An 8,278-nucleotide genomic window follows, 5' to 3' on the forward strand; every position below is an offset into this window, starting at 1 on the left:
CGTTATAATCAAAACGCAACTCAGCAAAAGAAGGATCTAGAAGACCTTTGTTGAACAACTTCGGAATGAAGCTGCTGAGTTGAATCGACAAAGAGTACAAGACAGCAGCTGAGCAAGAATAACTTCCAGACAAAGTGTTTCCACTTTGGGTAAAGTTCAGAAGACACAGGACGCTGTCTAATTAACCTTACCATAAATGGAGAGACATTCTGCCGAGCTGACTAAAAGCTGACCGAGGACAGAAGATACTCAAATCTGATTGGCCGAGAGCTCTGAGCAAGACAGAGTGACAACGACAGGAAGCCGTTTCCCTCCAACGGTTATTTCGAAATCCGAAATGACTGATGTCTCAGACGTCTCTATAAATAGTGCCCTTTAGTTTCTTCACTTCTACACAGAACATTATCAAGCCATTATGCTTTTCTCATGCTCATAAAATGGAATATCATTCACCTCAAATGGATAGATATGTACTTCAGTTCCTCTGCCTTCTGTAACATGACCCATAATTGATCTTATGTCTTTATCACCTTCAACTAACATTAAGCCATCAGACAAAGACTTCCCCAACTCTAAGTAATATAGATGTTGAATGTCCTTACACCCTAAATCATCAATGTATCTGTCTTTTATGTCTTTATAGCTGAGAAAATCTATGTCAAACCTGAATTCAATATCCACATTACCACCAATGTAATGCCTTGTGGGCATTAGTATCCACTTGCCACCAAAGTGCAGGTATAAATCACAGCAAGTTGTCATTCTGCAAATTATTAATAATAAAATTAATTTGTGAGCCAATAATCTGCATATGCACTGAACTAGGCTCAAATAAGAATTTTCATCAGGTCCAAATGAAGTTAAATGCATTTCAACTAAATGCATAATAACACCTTGAGAGGAAACACGGTGCACAAATGGCTTATATATGTAAAATTGGTACCATTAACTATCTTTACAAACAAAGTAACCATTAAAAAATGTGAACAAAGACAACTCACTAAAAGATAACTACATTCTTAGACTCATTAGAGTAATATCACACATCTGAGTAAAGTAAATGACACGTATAGAGACAAATGACCTACTTCTATGCTAATCTTTTTTATATGAGATGAAAAATGTTATTATATTCAACCTGAATCCTTGCACATAAGAAAAAAAAAGTTAAGAAAGTTACCTTTGTTATTACTTGGCGGCTGCACAAATAAAAAAACCAGAATGCTTGAGTTCCTTTCAGTTCAATATCATCATTTACGATCCAGAAATGCTTGCTATTATATAGATAGAGGTCTTTTTCTCCAGCAAAAATCAAAGTGAATGGCAGGAAAAAAGAACCGAATCAAAGTGAAGTGAAAAAACCAAGAAGTGAAATAAACTATATTAGGGTTCCTGGGTTTTTCGAATAATAGATTTGGGTGAAAATTTTAGATTTGTGAATTCTATGGCTTTACACTTAATCACATTAGTTCAATCTTCATGGAGGTACAAGAAAGAAGAAGCATATTCACCTGGATGCTTGAATCAACAAAGTCCATTCAAAATCCATTGCTTAACACAGAAGATGAAAGGGTGGGGGTACAATTGACATTTGATTAATTTATATCCCTATGAGTCGGCAAACGGCAATCACTATAAGTAACGGTGTAAATTAAGATTTGTTAGTATGGGTAAAATTGAACCAATAGGTTAACCATAGGTCCTTAATTGTACCATTTTAGACCTTAAGGGTATTATTGCTCTTGGCTGTCTATCTTAAGGGTATTTTTGAACCTTATCCCTAAATTAATTAGCAGTGTAATTGATCATTTTCAATGCCTTATTTTTCGTTTTCTTTTCTACTTTTAATTAGATGATAATAGAAGTTTTTTTATATATATAAAAATACTTATAACTTTATTGGATTAAAACAGAATAATTATAACCAGAAAATAAACTTAAGAAATCAAATCTTACGAAATCTACAAAGCGACTAAAACCAGTGCACAAAGCAAAAAAAAAAAAGTCATAAAAACATAAAACAACAATAAAACATAGCTACTAGACCAGAGATGAAGTATGAAAAAAAAAACAATAATTAGGTTGATTAACTAGTCAAGGTTAATTGCAACTTTATTTAGAGATCTATACAATGACATCAAGTTTTCCACTGATATGAACTTTATATGTTCATAATTTGTTCAAAGTTTAGTATTTCATTTTGATAATTTGAGTGTTTATTATGTGATTTGTTAGTGTTTTATCCTTGTTTTAGTGTTATGTTTTGTATAGGAAAATTGTCAAATAGATGCATGAACATTCACATTTTGAGATGAAAATCAGCTGAAACGCGCCCGCAGAAAAAAGCACGCTCATTGGATTAAAGAGGCTTGGATTGCAGGAATTTCCAGAACGCGCTCGCGGAAAATAACACGCCCGCGGAATTTTCCAAAATTGCTGTAAAGTTATGTCTCTTTGTCAAAAGTCACATTCTTCCATCCAAAAGACATGTCTATCTAGAGTGGTGTTTCAAGGGGTGTCTCTACATTTAAAAGAACATAATTGCTGGATGTTTTGAGGATGACAAAATTACTTGAAGAAGAACACAAGAGATCAGAAAAAAAAAAGAGACTTGAAGATCAATTGCATGTTTAAAGCATTTTGAAGAGAAGTTAAAGATCAAGAAGAAAGAAGACAGTAATGTAAAAAGGATAGAGAGATCATCCTTCACTATTCTCCTTCTTCTTTACTTCTTGTATTTACAATTACATTCTATATGTTTTTACATTTAAGGATGATAATTACTATCTACTTTAGTTTGTTCAATTGACTTAGTTTAATCTAACTTACAATATTCTTATCATAATACATGTCTCAGTTAAGATCTTAATTATTCTTTATAGTTAGGAATATGATCGAGAGACAATTCCTTAACGAAATTTATGAAAGAATTGATTATCTTTTATCACTAGAGAGATCAGGATAAAAAGATAGTTGTCGTATGTTGATTATTGAATTAGTAATGTTTATGATTGTTTAGTTGATTCAACAAGTGAGAACTGAGAATTAATATCATCATTTTATATTACTAAGTACTCTAATTTATGTCGAGAGAGTAGATTAGAATTATTTACAACCTAACTTGTAATCGTTAGATTGAATAAGTATAATTAAGCAAATCATTAAGTTTTTATCATCTGTCTCTGACTTGTTATTCAAATGCATATTTAAGTTTGATCTTTAGATTCAAGTAATTAGATTAGTTTTAGTTGGATAATTAACAACATTCTTATATTTTATTTCTGTAAACAAAAGAAACGGATTAAATGATAGTGAGTAATAATTTTGTTCCTCGAGGGATCGACATCTTTTATTACTACAAGGAAACCATATACTTGCGGAAATTTCCTCAACAAGTTTTTGGCGCCGTTGCCGGGGAGCAATTCTGTTTATTGCCATTATTTTACTTAGTCTAACTTTTGGATTACAGTCTTTTTTTTTATTTACTGATTTTTTTTTTCTTTTCAATTTTGCAGATTTTTTTTAATTCAAGTACATGCCTAGGACAAGAAGTTCCAAGGAAAAGCTTGAAACATTTATCCCAGAGATTGAAAATTTTTATAAACAGAAAAGAAAAACAAAAAAATTGAAAGACAAGATGGCAAATCTACCCGAGCAAAGACTTATGGATTATGCCATTCCAGCAGTGAATGGGGGCGCAACAAGGAGTGGTTCGTCCGACGGTTAATGCAAATCAATTTGAAATAAAACCAGCTTTGCTTCAAATGATGCAAAATTGTATCCAATTTTATGGTTTGCCAAATGAAAATCCAAACTCTCATTTAGCAAATTTTTTTGAGATATGTGATACATTTAAAATTAATAATGTTCCTGCCGAAGCAATTAAGCTTCGGCTTTTTCCATTTACTTTAAAGGATAAAGCCAAAGCTTGGTTAAATTCATTACCACCAGGATCCATTACAACTTGGGATCAATTGGCACAATCATTTTTATCCAAGTATTTTCCTTTGGCAAAAACAGCCAAGTTGATAAAGGAAATTACTACATTTACACAATTTGATTCTGAATCATTATATGAAGCATGGGAACGTTTTAAGGATTTGCAGCGGAGTTGCCCCCATCATAACCTTCCAAGAGAGTTACTTATGCAGACTTTCTACAATGGAGTTAATCTAGCCACCAGAACCACTATTGATTCAGCATCCGGAGGATCACTTATGAGGAAAACTACTACTGATGCCTATGATTTATTGGAAGAAATGGCTACTAACAATTGCATGTGGCCAAGTGAGAGAGCAAAGGAATCATCTTCTCAGCCTATGAAAGGAATTATTACTACTGACCCAATGACTGTTTTGCAGGCACAAATTTCAGCATTAACCAATAAGATTGAGAAAATGAGTATGGGTAATCAACCAACTTGTACAGTGTGTGGACAAAGTGGACATTATGAACTTGAATGTCCCTTGGGACAACCAAGTACAGAGGAGCAAGTTAATTATGTCCAAGGACAAGCACGGGGAAATCCATATCCTAATAATTACAGTTCTGGTTGGAGGCCTAATCAAAATTAATGCATAGGATTCATATGGAAGAAAAACACCAACCTAAAGCGGATAGGCAAAGAAGACTAAATCCAAACATGAAGGAAGTAGTTAAGAAAGAAATAATTAAACTACTTGATGCTGGCATAATATATCCCATATCAGATAGTGAATGGGTTAGTCCAGTGCAGTGTGTACCAAAAAAAGGTGGGATCACAGTTGTAAAAAATGATAAAGGAGAGTTGATATCTACACGAACCACGACTAGATGGAGGGTTTGTATAGATTATAGAAAATTAAACTCAGCAACTAGGAAAGACCATTTTCCCTTACCATTTATTGACCAAATGCTAGAACGAATTGCTGGTCATGCATTTTATTGTTTCTTAGATGGATTTTCTGGATACTTCCAAATCTTTATATATCCAACTGACCAAGAAAAAACAACATTTACATGTCCCTACGGTACCTTTGCCTATAGGAGAATGCCGTTTGGATTATGTAATGCACCAGCAACTTTTCAAAGGTGCATGACTTCAATATTTGGGGATATGATAGAGCATATTATGGAGGTGTTTATGGATGATTTTTCTGTCTATGGTGATTCATTTGACTCATGTTTGTCTAATTTAGATAAAGTATTGGCTAGGTGTGAAGAATCCAATTTGGTCCTTAATTGGGAAAAATGCCATTTTATGGTTGAAGAAGGGATTGTGTTGGGACATAAAATATCAACCAAAGGCATAGAAGTTGATAGGGCTAAAACAGAGATGATAGAACGATTACCCCCACCTAATTCAGTAAAAGGTATCAGATCATTCCTAGGACATGCCAGATTTTATAGGAGATTCATTAAAAACTTCTCTTTAATAGCAAAACCATTAACAAATCTCTTGGTGAAAGATGCTAAATTTGATTTTGGAGATGATTGTTTGAAGGCTTTTGAGACTTTAAAAAATGCCTTAGTAAGTGCACCTATAATCACAACTCCGGATTGGAATTTACCTTTTGAGATAATGTGTGATGCTAGTGATCTAGCCATAGGGTGTGTTTTAGGCCAAAGAAGAGAGAACAGATTACATGTCATTTCTTATGCAAGTCATGCTTTAACAGGTGCTCAATTAAACTACACAACTACAGAAAAAGAAATGCTTGCTGTAGTATATGCGTGTGATAAGTTTAGGTCATATTTATTGGGTTCTAAAGTGATCATATTTACTGACCATGCGGCACTTCGTTATTTATTTGCAAAAAAGGATGCAAAACCACGCCTCATTCGGTGGGTTTTGTTATTACAAGAATTTGATATCGTAATTAAAGATAAGAAAGGCACAGAAAATTCAGTGGCGGATCATTTATCCCGCCTTGAGGATAAAAATGGACCTATTGGAGATACGTCCGGAATCAATGATGATTTTCCGGACGAAGCATTAATGTTAGTTAGGCATTTGACTGCACCTTGGTATGCTGATTTCGCTAACTTTCATGCTGCAGGAATCACTCCCCATGATTTTACATATCAACAGAGAAAGAAATTTCTTTCTAATTCCAAACATTACTTTTGGGAGGAACCATACTTGTTTAAAGTCTGTGGGGATGGACTCATTAGGAGATGTGTGAGTGAGGACGAATATATTGATATCTTAACCACTTGTCATTCTAGTCCATATGCAGGCCATCATGGAAGTTTAAAAACAGCATCTCGTGTCCTTGAATGTGGTTTTCATTGGCCAACATTATTCAAAGATGCACGTGATTTTGTGCAAAGATGTGATCGATGCCAACGAGTCGGCAATATAAGTAAGAGGGATTCTATGCCATTAACCAACATGTTAGAGGTAGAGTTGTTTGATGTATGGGGAATAGACTTTATGGGTCCTTTTCCTACTTCTTTTGGGCAGAATTATATTCTAGTGGCTGTGGACTATGTGTCCAAATGGGTAGAGGCAATCGCCTCGCCAACAAATGATTCTAAGGTAGTAACTAAGTTCTTAAAAAAATTATTTACTCGATTTGGAGTTCCTAGAGTCATCATAAGTGACGGAGGTACGCATTTCATTAATCGTACTTTTGATGCTTTGCTTAGGAAATATGATGTTCACCATAGGGTATCTACACCATATCATCCACAAACTAGTGGCCAAGTGGAGATATCTAATCGAGAATTAAAATGGATTCTTGAGAAAACCGTTTCCAGTTCACGAAAAGATTGGTCACAAAAATTGGACGATGCCCTATGGGCATATCGTACAGCATTCAAAACTCCCATCGGCATGTCACCTTATAGGTTAATTTATGGAAAAGCATGCCATTTGCCCGTTGAATTGGAGCACAAGGCCTATTGGGCTATAAAAGCACTTAACTTTGATATGTCTAAAGCCGGATTTAAAAGAAAATTGCAATTAAACGAGTTAGATGAATTGCGGCTTTTCTCATATGAAAATGCTAAACTCTATAAAGAACGAACTAAGAAGTGGCATGATGCACATATTCATGTTAAGCATTTTAATATAGGGGATAAAGTTCTTCTATTTAATTCAAGGTTAAAACTATTTCCGGGTAAACTTAAATCTCGGTGGAGTGGTCCGTTTGAAGTTGTAAGAGTCTTTCACCATGGGGCTTTGGAATTAAAAAATTCGAAGGGCGAAATATTTAAAGCCAATGGACAACGATGTAAAATTTATTTTGACGATAAAATTCTTAGTCGGGAGATTTCGATCATTAAATTCATAAAGTAAGAATAAGTATTTTAGCGGGCCAAGTGGACGCAATGCGTCAGGAACACCAATCCTTTGCTCGGACGATGATGTCTTACTTCCGCAAGCAAAATGTGGAATTCACTCCTTCCCCGCCTGGTTCTCCAAATGGAAATGCATAAAGGGGCAGTTTTTCTTAACCTTTTATTTATTTATTTTTTTTTGTTTTTTTTTTGTCTCATTTTTCATCTTATGCATGTTTTATTTTCTCCTAATCCTCTTCTTCATCTCTTCCTTACAATGAGGACATTGTATTTTTCAAGTATGGGGAGGAGATTTGTGTCGTTTTGTTATTCATGTATGCATTGGAGTTTCTTTTCTTGATTTGATATTGTCTACACTTTACAGGTGGAAATTTATCTTTGAAAATAGTGATTTTGGGGACATAATTGATTAGGTAGCTTTAAATGGATGTTGAACTTTGAGAATTAGTGTAAACTAATTTAGGAGCATTGATAAGTAAAGCACTGTTGATTAATTATATACTTTTCTAAGTTTATTTTTCATAATACATGCTTGATATTGAACAAACAAAGTTTTGTCATGAGTAACATTACCTTTTGTGAGAATTTTTGAGCCTAAATTAATGTGTTTTTACATATAATTTCTTTCATGAGTGTCCTTATATTTTGACTATATTCTAGAACTTGTGGGTTTTAAGTTTCAAGATTACATTTAATATTAGACTATGCTTTTAATATGATAAGGGCATTAGAATCACCCATCAAGTTTAGCCTTTCATTAGCCACCCGAATACTTTAGGTAGCCAAGTTTGAGCAGAAGCCCTTTCTTTGAATTAAACACATTACAACCCGAATATTCCTTTTGCACGCTTAACTTTGTTTATTGATTCAAAATGGTTCCTAGTTCCTTCAAAATGCAAAAATAAATGCATATCAAAGAGAACAAAGTTTTCTCTTAATCTAAAAAAAAAAAAAAAAACAAAAACAGGAGCAAAAGAGAAAAAGGAAAGAAAAG

The 8,278-nt window shown here is 33.9% G+C and overlaps 1 non-coding gene across 1 annotated transcript; it reads right to left on the minus strand.

Moving 5' to 3' along the window:
• Nucleotides 1-4,022: 4,022 nt before the first annotated feature.
• On the minus strand, nucleotides 4,023-4,129 carry LOC136224982 (small nucleolar RNA R71). Its single transcript, XR_010686724.1, has one exon. It is a non-coding gene; the product is annotated as a small nucleolar RNA R71 (small nucleolar RNA).
• Nucleotides 4,130-8,278: the final 4,149 nt, after the last annotated feature.

Source organism: Euphorbia lathyris, chromosome 3, assembly GCF_963576675.1.
Source record: "Euphorbia lathyris chromosome 3, ddEupLath1.1, whole genome shotgun sequence".
Classification (NCBI taxonomy): domain Eukaryota; kingdom Viridiplantae; phylum Streptophyta; class Magnoliopsida; order Malpighiales; family Euphorbiaceae; genus Euphorbia; species Euphorbia lathyris.